The 20,483-nt window shown below is 42.8% G+C and overlaps 1 long non-coding RNA gene across 1 annotated transcript; it reads left to right on the forward strand.

Annotated features, from left to right (window-relative positions):
* Window positions 1–3,325: 3,325 nt before the first annotated feature.
* Window positions 3,326–20,277, forward strand: LOC149444009 (uncharacterized). The gene is made up of 4 exons (XR_016306561.1): window positions 3,326–3,445; window positions 14,727–14,870; window positions 18,570–18,687; window positions 19,324–20,277. It is a non-coding gene; the product is annotated as an uncharacterized LOC149444009 (long non-coding RNA).
* The last annotated feature ends 206 nt before the right edge of the window (window positions 20,278–20,483 follow it).

Raw genomic sequence — 20,483 nt, forward strand, 5'->3', positions numbered from 1 at the left:
CTTCCGCCCACCCCTAGTTCCAGCCATGATTATCAATGTCAGTGTGTTTTAGGTAGGATAAAAATGAAAAATGTGTACTATTATTTCTGGGCCCTACTACAAACAACAAATAGCCGCTACACAGCAGACAGTGCGGCTTGCAGTCCACACTTACAGCTGTGTAGTGGGTTCTACTCTCACCAGCAGCTTCCTTTCTTAAAGTGGAATTTTACCCATAACAACTTGATAAAAAATAATGTTCTTTAGCAAGGAACATACATTCCATATTATTAATTATGCTACCAAAATTAGAGTGTGTTGTAAATTGCCTCCAGCCATGCTCCTGTTTTATCTTGCTGGAGGCTACCATCTTGCTGAAGCCCAGAGCCCTGAGCAGCGTTAAATCTTTAGGCTGTAAGCTGACTGGCCTTTACAAATTCAGCACAGTGCCTATAACTAGAGAGCAACTGAGCATGTGCAGAACAGAGTGAGACAGTGTAGGATTTTAAACAGTATCCTCAAACTTTTTAAATAGGGGGCCAGTTAACTGACCTACACGCTGTTGGGGGGCCAGACTATAGTTTGGAAAAAATATCAACAAATTCCTATGCACACCGCACATATCTTATTTTTAGTGCAAAAAAACAGGAAAAAACAATACAATATTTAAAATGCACTGTAATGCACTGGACATCAAAATGCACTGGACATTGTAACGCACTGGACACCGCAATGCACTGTGCTTTTTAACACACTTGACACCACAATGCACTGTACCCTGTAACGCACTGGACACCAAAATGCACTGGACACTGTAATGCACTGTACACTGTAACGCAGGCCTTGAAATGTCCACTCGCCTGCTTGCCAATGGTGAGTGGAAATTATGGTGGGGGCGAGTGTGTCCCCCAGGGCTGTCTTGCTGAGCAGGCTCGGAGCTCAGGCCGGATCTGTCATTGGCACTGGGAGCTGTCAGACTGCTCAATAGCTGAGAGCAATGAAAGCAAAGGAAGGAGTGTGTGCTGTGCTTTCTGCATCCCCCTAGAGTGCAGTACCCGTCTCTGTGAGTGAACAACGAAGTACTGCAACTTTTTATAGGTATGTGTGCGTGTGTCTACCTAATTTCAGCTCACTCTGGTCACATGATCCTCTATGTCAGCCAGTGGTGGCTTCAGAGGAAAGGAGAGAGCACTTAACAACATGCGTGCGTGTGTGTACATATGTGTGTGTGTCTGTGTCTATGTACATGTGTCTACGTGTATGTACATGTATGTGTGTGTGAACATGTGTCTGTGTGTGTGTTTGTGCATGTACGTACATGTGTCTGTGTGTACATGTGTCTGTGTGCATGTACATGTGTCTGTGCGTGTGTATTTCTGTGTATGTACATGTATCTGTGTGTATGCGTGTCTGTACGTGCCTGTGTGTGTATACATGTGTCTGTATGTGTGTGTGTATACATGTGTCTGTATGTGTGTGTGTGTGTATACATGTATCTGTATGTGTGTATATGTGTCTCTGTGTGTGTGTATGTTCATGTCTGTGTGTGTGTACAGGTGTCTCTGTTTGTGTGTGTTTGTTGGTGGCGAGTAACTCTTAAGGCCTGGCTAGTAGCTCAGGACTTGAAATTTTAAGCTCTGCTGTAACGCAATTTACACCGCAATGCACTGTCCACTGTAACGCATTGGACACCGCAATGCACTGTACACTAACCCACACCACAATGCACTGTACACTAACGCACACCGCAATGCACTGTCCACTGTAACGCACTTCACACCTCAATGCACTGTACACTGTACAGCGAAAAGCCTAGCTATTTGCCAGCCGGTGCTGTATATTTTTTTTCTCTCTTCTTTTTTGGCTGGCCTGGAGGGCAGGGTAAATGTCTTTGGCGGGCCATATCTGGCTTGCGGGCTGTAGTTAGAGGATTCTTTGTATAGGTACTTATTTGTAATGTTTTACATGGCTGAACCTGCAAAAGGGGCCAGCATGAAGTGATCGAGCAGGATTTGGTGTTCTGACTAAAGTTCCACTTTAACTCTGCAATGTCCAGCCAGCTGCTTGCTGAACGCTGCAGTCTTCCATGGTTCCAGGAGGGCATGATGGCAAGCCCAATTCTTGTTTTTAACCATTTATTTCCTATTACCTTTTACACTTAGATGGTGGTGCCCTCTTGTTCTCTATTCATTATATGTGCTATTGGTTGTTCTTTGGTGGTAAATTATGGTAATAGCAAGAATCATACAGCTAAATTAAAAAAATGATTTTTTTTCTACTATTTGGGGCCAGTTTTCCTTTGATAATAAGGAAAAATCCAGGGATATCCATTAGCAATTACCGCCACAAGAAAGCCCAATTTGTCCTGAAAAAATCAAGGTATAATCCATCCGGATACACAAAGTGGTTGCGATGATATGTACAGTTTTACTAACACATGTCATAGGTGCAGAATTGGCTGATGCATTAACATTTGTTTCCCCCTCCTGTCACTAAGGGGTTAAAGAGACGGCTAATACATTTCCCAACTGACTTTCCTCCTAAACAGCGAGGGATTTAACTGCCACTTTAGTGGTTTCTATAGGTTTATAGGTTTAGTGATCTAAGACGTTTTGGGGGTCATCCCGGAGTTCCTCTGTAAACCTATAAACTCCACAGAAATCAGCCTGAAACTGGCAGTAAAAGACAAAAACATATTTTAAAAGGTTAAAACATTTCTCATTATGGTACAATCAATTCACCTGCTGGGTCCTGCTGGCGGGACGGCATTCTGCGAGGGTTTCGGCGTGCGTGGCAAGGCATAGTGATGGTAGAAGATGCTGCTTTAGCTGGAAAAAAACAGCTGATAATAGAGAAAATTACTAATAATAATGATCACACAGCAATAATAATGTGATGTAGAATAATATTAGTAATATTTTAGGAGAATTATAGGAATTCGCTGGAGAGTCTCTTCAGAGCTGCATCTGAGTCGTCTCCTAGTGAACAAAGATGGCCGCCAGAGCTGTGCTTCGTTTAAACCAGCTGGAACCAGTTTCACTCACTCACACCAACTGCCACTTTTCAGTGTCAGTGCCTCCATACTTTGACTGACAATATCTCGGTCATACAACAATGTACCCCAATATATTTTATACCATTTTATAGAGTTTTATTCCTAATTCAATAATAATGAGGTGATTTTAGTGTGTATTCTTTAAATTAGCCGCTAGATGGCAGACATTATTCTATGTCTCCACAGCGGCAATACCGGCCATAGCCAGAAGATGTCTCCCTTCCAAGTCGGCTCAGCTGAGTTCATACAGAGCCGTTCTAGCCTGCGGAGGCCATTTTATCTGACATTCTGTGAGGGGCGAGGATGGAGGAGAAAATCAACGGCAGGCTGACGGGTGATGGGGGCCACCGGGGACAGAACGGCTGAGGAGTGTTGGGGAAGGGCTGAGCGGGAGAGCCGGGACTGGAGGAGGTCAGTGTGTTGTATGGAGAGAGCTGACTGTGTATAGGAGGGGGGGGGGCACATAGGTGGAGAGCTTATCACCCCACAGTGCTACCTCATCTCCATTATCTATATGTGCAACCCCCCCCCAGCAGTCCATATGTCTGTATATGCCAGACCCCCCCCCCAAATTTATATATGCCTGCACCCCCCCGGCCACACCAGTCTATATATGTGCCGTCCCCCATCACCAGTCTATATATGTGCCACCCCCCCATCACCAGTCTATATATGTGCCGCCCCCCCCCCATCACCAGTCTATATATGTGCCGCCCCCCCATCACCAGTCTATATATGTGCCACCCCCCATCACCAGTCTATATATGTGCCGCCCCCCCATCACCAGTCTATATATGTGCCGCCCCCCCCATCACCAGTCTATATATGTGCCGCCCCCCCATCACCAGTCTATATATGTGCCGCCCCCCCCCATCACCAGTCTATATATGTGCCGCCCCCCCCCCATCACCAGTCTATATATGTGCCCCCTCAGTATATTTGTGGGACCCCCATTCACCTCTATATATGTGCCACCCCCCAACAACATCAGTCTATATTTGCCAGCCCCTCCCAGCAATCTGTATGTGCCAGTCCCCCTCCCACCCACCAGTCTATGTGGCAGCCCCAACCACCACCCAGTAGTCCTATATGTGCCAGCCTACCCCCACACACACCAGTATATGTGTGCCAAGTACCCCATCCACACTAGTTTATATGTGGCAGCCCCCCCTCCACCACCAGTCTATATGTGCCCGTCCCTTGCACCCCCCCCCCCCCCAGCAGTCTGTGTTCCAGTCCCCCTCTACAGTCTGTAAGTACCAGCCCCCCTTTTTTATATATATATCTCATGTGCCAGTTCTCCCCCATCCACATCATATATGTGCCAGTCCCTCCCCCACCAGTCTAAATGTGCCAGCCTCAGCGAATGTACTGTGGAGTTCTGTCTGTCCCCAGTACATGTCATGTCCCAGCCTGGGGAAAGGGACAGGGAGAGTGGTGCAAGAGCCTGTGATCTGGTGAGATGGATGGGGGAGGGGAGGTTAAACTTTCCCTGCCATGGTCTGGGATGGGGGAAATTATGGACAGGTTGATGTTTGCTGCCACTGGCCACGTGTGTGTGTGGTTAATTTTCACTGCCACAGACTATTAATGCAAGGCGGGGGATGAAGGGTTAAAGAAAAAGTTCACCTTTGCAGAAAAAAACTACTAAATGCATTTGTTTTTGTAGAAAAAAAATGTGTATTTGGTATTCTTTCCTGCAGGAGCTTGGAAAGCCTTGCACCCGGGATCTGTGGATGCATTGTCAGGTTTCTGGAGAAGGGCTGTCTGTCTGAAAGCTGCAGGACTTGTGAAAGAACCAAAAGGGGGCTTGTCAGCATCCTCACAGTTCAGAACTACAAGCCGTCAGCCACAGTGCTGACAGTACTTGTAGTTCATTCATTCACAGGAAACTTTTCAAAAAGTGACAGCAGGTGTGGGGCTTATTATTGCATCCACTGACACCAATGCTGGGGGTTTATTGCATCCACTGACGCCAATGCTGGGGGGGTTTAATATTGTACTCACTGACAATAATGCTGGGGGTTTATTATTGCATCCACTGACACCAATGCTGGGAGTTTATTGCATCCACTGACACCAATGCTGGGGGTTTATTGCATCCACTGACACCAATGCTGGGAGTTTGTTGCATCCACTGACACCAATGCTGGGGGTTTATTATTGCATCCACTGACACCAATGCGGGGGGGGGGGGTTAATATTGTAATCACTGACACCAATGCTGGGAGTTTATTGCATCCACTGACACCAATGCTGGGGGTTTATTGCATCCACTGACACCAATGCTGGGAGTTTATTGCATCCACTGACACCAATGCTGGGGGTTTATTATTGCATCCACTGACACCAATGCTGGGAGTTTATTGCATCCACTGACACCAATGCTGGGGGTTTATTATTGCATCCACTGACACCAATGCTGGGAGTTTATTGCATCCACTGACACCAATGCTGGGGGCTTATTATTGCATCCACTGACACCAATGCTGGGGGCTTATTATTGCATCCACTGACACCAATGCTGGGGGTTTATTGCATCCACTGACACCAATGCTGGGGTTTTATTGCATCCACTGACACCAATGCTGGGAGTTTATTGCATCCACTGACACCAATGCTGGGGGCTTATTATTGCATCCACTGACACCAATGCTGGGAGTTTGTTGCATCCACTGACACCAATGCTGGGAGTTTGTTGCATCCACTGACACCAATGCTGGGAGTTTGTTGCATCCACTGACACCAATGCAGGGGGGGGGGGTTAATATTGTACTCACTGACACCAATGCTGGGGGCTTATTATTGCATCCAGTGACACCAATGCTGGGGGCTTATTATTGCATCCACTGACACCAATGCTGGGGGCTTATTATTGCATCCACTGACACCAATGCTGGGAGTTTATTGCATTTTTTTGTTTATAGCAAAAAAAATAAAACACCCAGCGGCGATTAAATACCACCAAAAGAAAGCTCTATTTGTGTGAAAAAAATAACATTTTCATATGGGTACAGTGTTACATGACCGCACAATTGTCATCCAAAGTGTGACGGCGCTGAAATCTGAAAATTGGCCTGGGCAGGAAGGGGGTATAAGTGCCCGATAGGCAAATGGTTAAACTCTCATTTAAAAGAAAAACTACTGACAGGCGTGTTTTATGTCAGAAGTCTGTTCTGTCATAACACTGAGCCGCGTACGCACAGCTCCGTGTACATTTCTGGCACCCGCTCTGCTGTGGTGATGTCACATTTATGTACATATGTGGAAGTGATCTCATCACAGCCCGGCCATTCAAGCGGCTTGAAGAGCCGGAACCAGGAAGTAGAGTCTTACAGAGATGGAAGCTCCCGGGGCCAGTGGGAGCGGTGACAGCGCAGCGCTGGATGGCTTCCTTTGACAGGTAAGTCTGTTATAACATGTAGTGCATGCATACCAGCACATTGTGGCATAAACCTGCAGGGAGCCTGGTTAAAAAAATTGCACCTGAGATTAATACCACTCTAAGTGATTTCCCAACCCCTGTGATGTTGCTGGTCACATGGGGCTTCAAGGAAGTAAACATAGAAAGGCCTGTGAGAGTGAGCGCCTATGCTGGAGACCTGCGATGATGTCATTACAACAAAGGCGCTCTTCACATTGCAGGATGGTAGGATGCTGAGAATAGGTGATGGAATGCACATGTGCTAGTGGTGTCACCAGGAAACAGACATCTGTATCCCATTCACAGGCTTTGGAAGTCAAGAATAACAGCAGCAAGTAGTATGGAGTATTTTTGTTTTGGGGACTAGATCTCCTTTTACCACTTGCCCTCCAGAGGATTTACCCCCCCCCCCCCCCCTTCCTGACCAGGCCATTTTTTGCGTTATGGCACTGTGTTACTTTAACTGACAATTGCGGTGTCATGTGATGCTGCACCCAAATGAAATTTACATCCTTTTTTTTTCCCCACAAGTAGAGCTTTCTTTTGGTGGTATTTTATCGCATGTGCGGTTTTTTATTTTTTGCACTATAAAAGAAGACCGACAATTTTGAGAAAAAAAATATTTTGGACTTTTTGCTATTAAACATGTCCAATAAAAAAAAAAAAAAAGTCATAAATTTAGGGCAAAATGTATTCTGCTACATGTCTTTGCTAAAACAAAATCCCAATACTTGTAAATTAATTGTTTTATGTGAAAGTTATAGCATCTACAAATGGCGGTATATATACTGTAATTATTATTTTTTTTACTAGTAATGGCGGCGATCAGTGACTTATAGCGGGACTGCGGTGAGCATTCTGACACTGGGGGAAACTGATTTGGTTTCACTGACATCCCCAGTGACACCAATACAGTGATCAGTGCTAATAAAAAGTACTGACACTTTACTAACGGCATTGGGCAGGGAGGGGTTAACATCTGGGGCGATCAAAGGGTTAACTGTGTGCTGTGTGTGTTTTACTATGAGGCTGTGTCTGTGCTTTTCACTGTAAGCACACTGTTTTATATGGCTGTGCTCTGCTACCCCCTGTCGGTATTACTTGGCGATCACCGGGTGCCAGCGAGTAATCACCGCCCGGGACCTGGTGATTGACAGCCGAGGCCGCAAATGGTGGCGAGGGTAATGCACACCCCTGCCGCCCTGTAGCAGTATTTCTGCTATAGGGCAGCGGCAAAGCGGTTAAGGATAAGTTCACCTTCCGTAACATGTTACACCCGTATTCGGGGTGTAATATGTTACTATCAGACCGCTCCCCACTTTGACAACTTGCGGGGGATCTTCTCTCTCCTCACTAGCTGTCAAATTTCTTAAAAATGTGGCTGTATGGTTCTCCGCCCACATGGCTGCATCACTTATTCACAGTCAGTGAATGACAGACTGCAAGTCCCAACAGCCTTAGTGCCTGTTGACTTGTACCCAGTGAACTACCACGGCACTGTGACACACTGTGGTAGTTCATTTATTCTTCCTGTCCGTATATCTGCTTGCTGGTACATCCCGTACGAGCAATCAAATATACTGACAGATCTGCAGGAGACCTGCATGGCACCAGCGATCTACTGATTGCTGGTGCAATGGTTTACAGGCTCGTGCAGACAAAAGAAATAAATGCACTTTTTTTTTTTTCACCTGCAAACAAATGTGCATTTATTTTTTTCTAAAAGGTGAACTTCAAACGATTATTTAATTTTTTTGTAAAATAATAAACATGTCTATACTTATCTACTGTGTTCAGTGGGTTTGCGCAGAGCAGCCTAAATCCTCCTCTTCTCGGGTCCCCTGACTCCTCGTCTGTTGGGTGCCCCCACAGCAAACCGCTTGCTATGGGGGCATCCTCTGCTCCATGTGTCCATTCACACACGGAGGCACGGCTTGACCCCACCCTCTCTCTCTCTTCATTGGCTAATTGGTTCAATGGCTCCTGCTTGCTGTCTCAGCCAATGAGGAGTCAGAGACCCCGGACAGCCGAGGCTGTCATTCACATTGCTGGATCGCGATAAGGCTCAGGTAAGTATTGTGGGGGCTGGGGGCACTGCTGTACACAGAAGATTTTGTTACCTTCATGCATAGAATGCGTGAAGGTAAAAAACCTTCAGCCTTTACAACCACTTTAATCTTTAAAACCCAAGAACAACAAGTTATAGTATTGAAGCTTCCCAGTCTTTGAATGCAGTGACTGCGTTAGTTTTCTTTTTTGTGGCTTTATTTTCACCTGATCAACCGGCCCATAACACATTTCCTATGTTAGGGTGACAACGTCCACTCTTTGTACTGTAGCTGTGCAAAAACAGCATTGTTGCCCGGAGCAAAAAGTGGGTCAGAACTACAGAACACCTTCAGGGATGTTGAATTTGTATCACCCAACACCCGGGACATGTAGTTCCAGGCGCCAGACAGGTAGTTTTTTTTTTTTTAACATTTAGCCCTACAGTGGGCAAGCAGCTGGGCTCACCTGTCATGTGGAAGCATTCAGGCAGCAGCGCTGCCAAAAATTGCTTCCACACAGTGCCAGCCTCCGCCAACCTCAATGTGTGAACCGCCCACTGTCTCCCAGGCTTTGCTTGCCCATCTGCGGGCCCAGGACTAGCTCACCGCCGTCGGCTAGAGAGGTGGGAGGAGACGGACACAACAGCACTCGGGTATAGGAGTTTAGGCAGTTTGTAGGAGATGGGGAGCGTGTGCATACACAGGAACAGAAGGCTCCCATAGATTTTTGTGTTACTGTCTGCATCCCTGTAGGAGAGATCTCCCCCAACTTCATGCCCAGGTGATCACCTCTGACCAGGACAGGTAGTGAGGGGAAGTCTTCTGTTGGGGACACAACCATAGTAAATTGGTGGCCGAGGTTCTAATATAATAAATTAAACAAATAAAGAGTCTCCCTCTTTACAGGTAAAGGATAAGTTCACCTTTTAAAAAAATAATCAATGCACATCTTTTTGCAGGTAAAAAAAAAAAGCGCTCTTTTCAACAAGTGACAACTAGTTCGGGGAACTTCTTCCCTTACTGCTGTCACTCAGAGGGCTCTGATTACTGAGCCGCTGCAGGAGCGGGAACATATTACATGGTCTACCCTAAAAATGGGCTTTCCAAAGGTGAATGTATCATTTAAACTTCTTGCCCAAAACAGATGTTTTGCATATTGCAAGGTGTTTGTTTTTTTTTGTGTGATTCCAGAAATTGATCTTTAAGAGGAGTACTGAGGCAGGTTACTGTGCTGTGATGTTTTCAAGAAGAGCCACGCTGGTCCCTTACATTCAGCCATGATCTGTCTGCATTGCATAGAGAATCATAGAAACCCAGTAACACAGGTTTTTAAAAAAAAATGTATTAGCATATTGATGACGAGAGAGGGAGGAACCTACAAATGAAAATATATGCCAGTTAAATTTCAGCTTTAACAAGGAGGTTTGGTATAGTAGAATGTTATGCCAGAACTAATACTGTTGATTACAACATTTTAATTTCTAACAGGCGAGTTTCTTTAGTTGAAATGGGTACAATCAGTGGTATGAGTTTGTATATGAGCAGCATTAGGTATTCACATATGTGGTCACTAATATTTTTTTTTTTTTGAATCCCAGATCAAGATCTTCATTTTGAGAAGACTATTACTCCCCAACAGAGACAAAGGAAATTTGTACCACACCGCTATCTTGTTCAGGGAGAAATCCATAATGGATACCCAGACACCTAGATAGGTAGACTGAGACACCCATTGCAGAGGCAGAGAGGCGTCTACAGCAGCTCGGGTCCCAGGGTCCAACAGTAGGATAGTGGACTTATTCCAGTTTACCTGGAGTCCAGAAAAGGTGGCATACATATTCAAAATGAGGAGGACCTCTTGCAGGGAAGGACCCCACATGTGCTTCATAAACACACTCCATGCTGCTATACTGGCTGGGAGTGTGTGTACTGTGGTAAAGCCGAGTGTCAGCTTTCACGTGGAAATAATAGATGAAACTAGATCACTTCCACAACCGCTGCAACATGCCATTCCCCCGCCATGTATACTGGGCTCTGCTGTCCCACCTGCTGTGGGTGTTGGTACGTGGGGTGGAGGGAGTGCAACAAACATCCGTTCATTGGTCAGCTTCCCTGGGAATGGACCAGGAAGTATGTATGATGTCACTTCCTGGTCCAGTGCTGTCCTCCTCCAGGATCACTGTCCAGGAAAGCAGCTCATGGAACATGATCTGTGGAGTATGGGGGAGACATCCGGGGTCTAATAGCCACTGGATGTCTCCATGGAGAGCACTTGTCACCTATATACTGTATAGGGGCTATTGATCCTCTGTGATAGCAATACAGTTATGTAAAGAGATCTACATGCATTGCAGGGAGGAATCAAGGAAGGAAAAATATAGGTAGATTAAACTGCGCCTTTAAGATTGTTAATTTGTGTGCACCCATGAAACACTTCAGTCCCCTATATTTTCCATAGGCAACACCTCTGCAGATCATCAGTTTGGAGTAAGGCTTCATGCACAGAGAATGTAAAAAAATGTGGATTTTCCAGGTGACTTTTTTTTTTCAGCCTCTAAACACACCTCTATGTTAGCCTATGTGTCTGTGCATAGGTAGGCCAGGGGTGTTTTAGAAATTTTTGAAAAAACTGCTTGTCCAGGGACTAAATCAGGGCCCCAATCTACCTGTCCCTTCTGACAATCTTCTTGTCCAGATAGAAAAAAAAAAAAAAAGTAACCAAAACTGTATTTAAATTGGAGGGGAGTTGAGGAATGTCTGGGGCTTTTAAAAAGAAATGAGGCTTTATGGTGATGTAAACGTTTATTGTTTTTAACATTGCGCTGTTTATCTCCTCCTCCCCTCCCTGCCTGTCTCCAGCACCGCACCCGGGGACTAGCAGGGAGGAGAGAGACCTTGCAGTGTAATGAGCACTAATTGGGTGATCTTCAGGAAAGGGTGGGTCAGGGCTTATCATTTATCCCTTTCGCTGCCAGAGTCGTTTTTGCGTTTTTTTGCATACATTTTAATAAAATCATTTTAGGCCTGAAGATTACATAAAACCCCCAAACCTGATATATTTTCTGAAAGCAGAGACCCTAGAGAATACAATAGTGGTGGTTCCAATTTTTATGTTGCATGATATTACCACAAAATTTCAGTAACAAATACAAGTAAGTTAATTTTTAGGGCACAAAAAAGCAATAAATTTCCTTTTTTTTTGTAAAATATAAAAGATGAGGTTGCAGCGAGTAAATAGATATCCAACTTGTCAAACCTTAAATTTGTGCACGCTCGTGAAATGGTGACGAATGTTAGTACCCTGTATTTTCTATAGGTCAACACTTTTAACCTCCCTGGCGGTATTCCCGAGTGTAGCTCGGGGTAGAGTTTTAGTACCAAAAGCGGTAACCCCGAGCTACACTCGGGCTTACCATGCGGCGCTGCATAGGGAGTCCCTGCAGCACTTACCTTGTCCTTCACTCCCGCGATGTGTCCCCTGCAGCGTCCCCGGCCATCTCCTCCGGCCGATGCCGGCATCCGGCTTCTGTGTTCCGGTCCCCGTGACGTCGGGACGTACGGGCGTCGGCGGCGGGAAATTTGAAAATTTTAAAAAATGTCATTTTTTTCAAAACACATTTTTCACAGTAAAACATTGCTGTTTCAACCCATTTCACATACATATTGTCCCTAGTGCTTTGTCCTGTGCCCTGCCTACATTTTGTCTGTTCTTTCTGCCTGGAAACTGAGAAACGTCCATGGCGTCCAAAAAGTGTCCCTTTAGGTCAAAAGCAGGTTTAGACCAGCTAGAGAACAGCGATAGTAAATCAGAACCACTTGCAGAATTGAGTGATAATGATTCGTGGGGAAATTCGTCATCAGACACTGAAACCGATTTTGCGACTTTGCTCAGCAATGTACGAACTTGGCGCTCTATTTCAAATTTCAGTGTTTTCGGTTTGATTATATTTATGAATTAAATGTATTATTATTATATTATTATTTTTTATGATTATTTATTAAATTATAATTTATGATTTAGTGTTTCAAATTTTATCATACCCGGGATGTTTAATAGACTCTTGTTCGGACAGATTTCAGTGAGTTATTCCTAAAAATTACAGCCTACAATAAAATAACTACATATTTCCATGCAAAATAATGGTACCGCTTTCAGCACCAAAAATCTGAAATAATCATACCGCTAGGGAGGTTAAAGCTCCTTATAGGTCACCAGTTTAGCATTACAGAGGAGATCTGGTGCTAGAATTATTGCTCTCATTCTGGCATGCACGGCGATATGTGACGTGTAACGCAATTGCCGGTTTCATGTGTGGATGCCCCAGCATGTGCTTTTACATTTATACATGCGTATATGTGGGGGGCATCAATATTGTTTTGGGGGGATGGTATGTGCTTGGGTGTAACTTTTTCATTTTTGAAAAGAAAAAAAAGGGTTTTTTTAATTGTAATCACATAGGCGACAGGTGAACCCTGCTGCTTGCCCGCAGCAGGGCTAAAGGTAGATTACCTGGCCGGTGCCAGGAACTACATGTCCCAGGCATCGGGCGATAGGAATCCAACATCCCTGTAGGAGTTAACAGGCGTATTAGAAGAGATGCAACTAGAGGCAGATAAAGAAATCAATTGTGCATTCAGGAGAGAAGTGTTTAAGCAGAAAAACTGCTTGCTGCTCCTAAACGCCTGCATACACTAGGCGCATTTAGCACTTGAACGTTCATTCACTCCAATGGCCAGAGTACATTAATACTTTGGCCAAAAGAATGAATGAATGCCAAAACACTTTATTTGCCTTAACTCGCTTAAACTTTGAATGAAACTCACATTCAGAGGAGCTGGACATGCATGAGGCCCTAACTGTGAGCTCTGGTGCTACAATTATTGTTCCCACTTAGGCGTGCACACAGAGGCACAGACAAAAATCCGCAGGACGTTTGTACAGAAGTTGAACAATGGATTGACTTCTGTACAATCACTCTGCCCATACATTAACCAAAATTTGGCTGGTCCCTAAAAAAGAAACCTTTTTTTAAAGTGTTTTTAGATTTATTTTTTGACCTTGTTTTCATGTTCAACTTGCCCTCTGACTCTAAACATGTAGGTAAGAATGACATGTAAGCCGCCTCCTGGGATACAATGTGTTACTTCCACCATTCATAAAATCCAATGATATCTCGTACAATAGAAACATGTAAGCCGACACAGCATCAAATCTCTGCGCCTGTGCGAGATCTGGCGTGCCACATCATTTGCCCAGGGATGGGACAAGAAGGGGTAGAAGTATTGTGCTCCAGGCATATTGACATTGTGGTTCTAGGCATCCCTCTCCTTTCCCCCTTCACCTTTCCACTCCCCTCTTTTAAATAACCTTACCCCCCCCCCCCCCCCCCCACCACTTTATCTAAGTTTTGCCTACATACCTTCTATGTGCACATATCCAGGATAATATTCAGTTACAGTCATCACCCTTGCATTTCTATATCCACTCCTTCTGTTCCCCACCCCTATCTCTATATACGGTATGCAATGTATAGAGGTTATAGTGGTATATGTCCCATTCTGGAACCAATGGCAGTGTACTGCACCTTTTCACCTTCCTGTTTTACAAAATCGAAAATTGAGATTAAGGAAGTATTTGTGATCCTGAGTAAAAAAATAGGCCTTTTTGGGAAAAAAAACAAATAGTTGAAATGCTCTGTCTGTTTCTCAGGATAGCAATATAGTTCAAACTAATTGTGCTGTTGGTACTGGAATTGTTAGTGTTTGAAGGTTCTACTCTGGTACAACCAATACAATGTAATTTTATACTTCCTTGATGTCTACTTTAAATAAATAATCAAGATTTGTTCATATCCTTTAAGAGTCCATTCACACTTGTGCAACTTGCCATGTGATTCTGGGATCCAAAGTTGCATGACAAGTCACACGCCATGTTTCCCAATGAGTATCATTCAAATCTGTGCAACCTCAAGTCGTTCCTGCACAATGTTGGTATTAATGAAAGCATATCTATAGTCAAGATGTAAAATCATTTATTTCTGCATTGTAATCCAATTATTTACAGCCCACTCCTAATAATCTGAACAACACTGAAGTTTATAAACTTACTTTATGAAGATCCCCATACATTTACATTCTTGAATTCTATGACACCTATTCTCTATGCCCTTGTAGGCACTGCTGTGTCACACATTCACAGAGCTTGTCTTCTCAACTACAGAGATGCTGAAAGGTGGAGTTTCAGGAGGTGGACACAGTACAGGAATCACCGTTTGCAGGTAGCGAGGTACCATGGGATATGTAGTTGTGGAAAGAAATGGCCAGCAGACAGGCAACAGTCACAACATGAAAGGAGATTTTTCAAGTAAGTGTATTTTGGATTGGAGGTTGTATTGTTACTAAAAGTCTGATACAATAAAATAAAAGTGTATATTATTACCCTAGATTACCTTTTCATACACATGGGCAGCACATTTGTGAAAAAAAAGGATATCCAGAAAACTCAAAGTTCGTCATAAATTTAGGCCAAAAAGTTTTTGGTTATTTTTATTTTTGGCACTATAAACAGAAAGTTTTGTAGAAAAAAAAAAATGTTTTTGAAAAAAAACAATATTTTCTCATTTTGGTCCTAAAAAATATTTTAAAAAAATGAACATTTTGGCCTAAATTTAGGCCAAAATGTATTCTGCTACATGTTGGTTAAAAAAAATCCCAATAAGTGTATATTGATTGCTTTTTGTTAAAGTTATAGCGTCTACAAACTATGGTATACATATTGGGGTTTACACAGCATTTACTTTCTGACTGCCTATCTTTTTTTGGGGTGCTAAAATACCAGGACAGTGGAAACACCCCCAAATGACTCGTTTTCGGAAAGTAGCCACCCTAAGGTATCTGCTGAGAGGCATATTGAGTCCATGGAAGATCTATTTTTTTTTTCCACACGTTTTTTGGGGAAATTACAAAAAATGTATTTATTTATTTTTACACAAACTTGTCATTTCAATTATATATTTCTCACACAAGCCATGGGTATATGTGGAATTACACCCCAAAATACATTCTGCTACTTCTACTGAGTATGGGGATACCACATGTGAGACTTTTTGAGAGCCTAGCCACATACAGGAGCCTGAAATCCAATGACCACTTTGAAAGCCTGAAGGTCTGTAACTTCCTCATTTCACTTCCTCACTACCTATCAGTTTCAGAGGCCCTGAAATGCCAGAATAGCACCAAAACCCCCCAAATGACCCCTTTTTGGAAAGTAGACACCCCAAGGAATTTAAAAAGAGGCATGGTGAGTATTTTGCAGATCTCAATTTTTCTCACAAGTTTTTGAAATATAAAAAAAAAAGAAAAAAATGTTTTTGTTTTCTTTCTTAATTTTCCAAAAACTCATGGCAACAAATGAGATCTGAAAAATACTCCCCATGCTTATCAAATTGCTTGCTGTGTCTGCTTTCCAAAAAGGGGTCATGGGGGGGGGGGGGGTTTGGTGTTATTTTGGCATTTCAGGGCCTCCAAAACTGTGATAGGTAGTCAGGAAGTGTAATGAGGAAATAAAGCCCTTTAAAAACCTGAATATACATATGTGTGTGTGTGTATTTTTATGTATATTTCTTTGGGAGTGGGCAAACATTCAAAATCAGCAGGGGATCAAATGCTTATTTCCTTTACTGTATATATACACACGTGATTTTGCGCACCCATGCCGCCCTGTAGCAGTATTTCTGCTATAGGGGTTCGGGAAGCGGTTAAAAGATTGCAGAACATAACACAGTATGTCAAAGTTCATAACAGCACATGTACACATAGCCAGACCTGTACTGAAAGTGACATTTATATACAGTATATCAGAGTGTAGTTGATGTTTAACAGCTTTCATAAATCTGAGCCATAGATTGTTAAAAATGAATAAACTCACGGTGTTATGCACCAGTGTTTTATTAGCAAAATCGTGAATAATCAATAACCTGAATTACATTGTGATTTTACAATGGAAAAAAAAATAATCAGGTCCTAATTTTACAGACTGTAACATAATGCCCATAATGATTGGCAGAGACATCCCAGCTGTAGCTCTGAGCATTTAACAAAGGGTTTAGGCTAAAATATTACCTAGTGACTGACTTCAGGGATTATTAGGTTAAGTGATTGCAAGGAGCATTGTGTACAACAGCCATAATATACCAGATTCAGCCGATGGCTACTCCTGTAAGGAAGTAAGGTGATCCATCATTGGATTCCGATTGTTGCTGCACAGCACTGCTCTTTGCATTGTGTCATTAAACAACCCACCCTAATTGTGGATAATCAGGGACTTTTCTATATAGGCTAAAACAGGCAACATTAAAAACAAATAGTGAGCCCTCTAACTTGCAAGTATCTAAAACTGTAAACAGAAAATACTTAAACATGTGCAGATTACTCTGTCTGGCCATAGAAAATTACTCCAGACCTCTCGAGCCAGTGTCACTATTTCAGGACTAATATTCAGTTTTCCCAGGTAAATAAAAAAAATACATATCCAGTTGCATGTAGTTGGGAATCGGTAATCCCTGTCATACATTGAAGCCGGCTACTTAGTAGCATCCATTGCACCAATTCTTTATTGGTTACAATACAGAACACAGCAGTAGCATGCCAACGCATTTCGGCCAAAGCCTTACTCTACGCATGATATAATTAAGGCTTCAGCTAAAAAGCATTAACGTGTTACTGCTGTATCCTGCCATGTAGCCAATAAAAAACTGATGCAATGGATGTTAGAGTAGCCAGCTTCATTGTATGAGAGGATTATTGGTAAATTTACAAGGCATTTGTGCCAGAGCACCGGTTCCCAGTCTCCCAAGTAATTTGCGGTAGAGCATGTTTTCTTAGTAGGGATTGATCTCACAGGATTGTAGGGCCTCGTCACAACTGCAAGTCAAGCTTGAGATTGCAGCGCAGCTTCATTGATCTCAAACTCTGCAGCCGGAGTTAAATTGCTGCACCATGTGTACATATCAGGTTGTATTGTTAGAATTCCAGTGGGCAGTAAAATTGCAGCACATCCATCTGTTTTGTGTGAAAGAGCCATAATTTTGACTTTCACTGGTGGTAAATCAATTCCTGTCATTCAAAAACACAAACACCTGTTGATTCGCCTGCAGTGATATGTTTATAAAGCAGAGAATCTGACATTTACCAAATACCCTCTTGTGATTACATTACTAGCAATATTAGTAGCAGGACTGAGCTATTCTAGTCTCATCTGTAGCTGCAGACAATGCGGGAGATTATAGCAAAACAATGAAACTATCACCTTTGCAGCCCTAGCCTAAAGTGGTTTCAGGTAACAACTTTGCCAGAAGTAAGAGAAACTGAAGTAGTAAATTCTTTCCATATGTACAATGCCAACAAAACACATTTATTCACATAGCAAACCAAAAAAGCAATAATTATGGGCACATGTCACTAACTCAAAACAGTTTTTAGTTTTAATATAAGTGAAAGCTGTGTTCTGATTATTTACTTTGGTTTAATGTGCTGTATCCTAAAAAAAAAAAATAAATTCGAATTTTTAGTTTTGAACATTTTAAAGAGTATCTAAACTCAAAAACAGAAACTTAAAATATTGCAGCTGGTGAGTCCATAGATAGTGCAGCAGCATTTCGTTTTTTGTTTTCTCACCCAGGGGCAGTATCTATGGAAGCAGCTAGGGATGAGCTCAGGCGTGTTCGGATCCTAGTCCAAACCTACCTGAGTGATGCCATCAGAAAGCTGCCACTGTACTAGGCCAATAACAAGCGGCTGAAGCATTCCCTGCCCCACATTTACAGTACAAGGGGTGTGTATACATGCCGCTGCAGGTCCTGGGATGCCTCAGCCACCTATTAGTCAAGTACAGTGACATCTTCCTAGCAAGATTGCTCAGGTGGATTCAAATACACCTGAGCTCATCTCTAGAGACAGCTGTTGTCACCTATGCTGGACTTCAAACATGTCTACCTCTCCACCTCCATTACATATGTGATGGGGAGATTGAAAGCACAAACCTTTTGTTTTCTTTCTTCTGCAGATACTTTCAGAGGAAGTGACAAGGACACTGCATTTCTGGCAAGATCAACACCTTTTCTGTTTTGTTGAAAATGTTCTTAGCCTGAAAAATGGAAACGAATGCAGCCACCACATCTACTGTAAGGACTGTGAAGCAGCAATGCATTACATCTTTGTTCCTGGATTTTAGTTATCCTTCAAGCTTTGGTTCTGAATACTTTAGTAAGGAGTAATATTCAGTTGAGTTTCTCCTCCCGTCAGTCAATTCTATTAACAAGAAACGTACCTGTGTGAATTAAACTCCATTGATAAAGGCACTTGCAGGTTCAGTAGTGATGGCTACAGACACTTCGATTCTGATACCCAATGTTAGGAAATATAAATACAACACTTCTTAGTGGGTAATATGAAATGGTGATCCAATTTGTAGGTCATGTAATTAGAAAATACTACTGTAAAGTATTGCTTTCAGATTGCTGTAAATGATGTTTGACACCATTATTCTTTTTGACAAGATGCCCCTACATTCTTATCCAATAGGGTGGTGCAGAGCATTCATTTACAGCAACCAGACATGTTCTAGTCAGATCAGCATAGGATGCATCCTAATTGATTGCTATGAGGTTACTGCACATTTTAATTGATCTTAGGCTTTATTAAATAACTTGAGTTTCAGGTCAGCAAAAGGAATAATAAAGCAAACCTGTCATGAAACTTATGTGGGGACTGCAGTTGCTGAGCTCACGTTACCGGTAGTTCTTTTTTTCTTTTTACAGTCACACTGAACCTCCTGGGACCTGCAGGCATGGATTTTAGACATTTTGACTTTCCTTATCTGTGTACTTGGTTGGGCTTAGCGATGCAAATTTGAAACCCATCTGGGTCTTCTCAGAATCCAACGGATCTAGTGATGCAAGAAGATAAGCACCGGCAGACTCATATTTCCTCCATAGCAGGTTCATTTTAAATTCAGGTCTACCTTTGAACCCAGGATATACAATTATCTGCATACATTCTTTGACACTCCAGATTGCCAGTGTAGTACAGTATGTTATAGGCATATCCAGCTTAGAGTCTGAATTCTGCTTTACACCCCCATCATCCCTCATAGTGGTATTAAACCAAAAAGTAATAATTCTGTTGCAGCTTACCAATTAATAGATGTGCTGGCTGCATTTGTCTTCTACTTTAGGCTTTCATTCTTTTTATTTCACCTGGTGATTTGGCCAGCAGGTCTGTTTTTCAAAAGAATAAGCTTTCCTGCAGATGTAGCAGTTAGTTAAAATTGTTTGACTCATTCTTCTGTCAGGGGTGCTTATAATCTCCTAGATTGTAAGCTCCAAGGAGCAGGGCCCTCCTATCCCTCTTGTATTGAACTGTATTGTTGCTGTATTGTCTCCCGTTATATTGTAAAGCGCTGAGCAAACTGTTGGCGCTATATAAATCCTGTATAATAATCATCTTTTATTTATGTAAAACCGTTATCCCAAAAGGAAAAAAAACCTGTTGCTGTAACTGCTTATTAAGTATTAGCTGGAGTTTGCCTTCAGTTTGTTAGTGTATTTATATCTACTAGTGCACCTAACACTCCCCCCTTCCTCCTGGACTGACAATGTTGCTGTCCAAAAGGTGTCTGAGTGCCTCCACTCTGGATGAAGGAGCAACAAATACTGGAGGTTTGTTACTGGCCATGTCACCAGATGAAAATAGAGGGGAAAAGTCTAACAAAAAAAAAAAAGAAAACCAATGCAGCCACCACATCTAAGGATTGGTAAGCTGCAATATATTACATTTTTTTTATTTGGGTTGAACACCACTTTAAGGCCTGTTCACATTAGTGCACTGCAGTAAAGCTTGCAGATTAGTGTGTGTGTGGTCTTTTTTACATGCAACATTGTACCCAATACAACACACAGGGTTTGCATCTGTGCAGTGT

This window comes from Staurois parvus, unplaced genomic scaffold, assembly GCF_062004578.1.
Source record: "Staurois parvus isolate SC_StPar_1 unplaced genomic scaffold, SC_StPar_1.0 ptg000818l, whole genome shotgun sequence".
Taxonomy (NCBI): Eukaryota; Metazoa; Chordata; class Amphibia; order Anura; family Ranidae; genus Staurois; species Staurois parvus.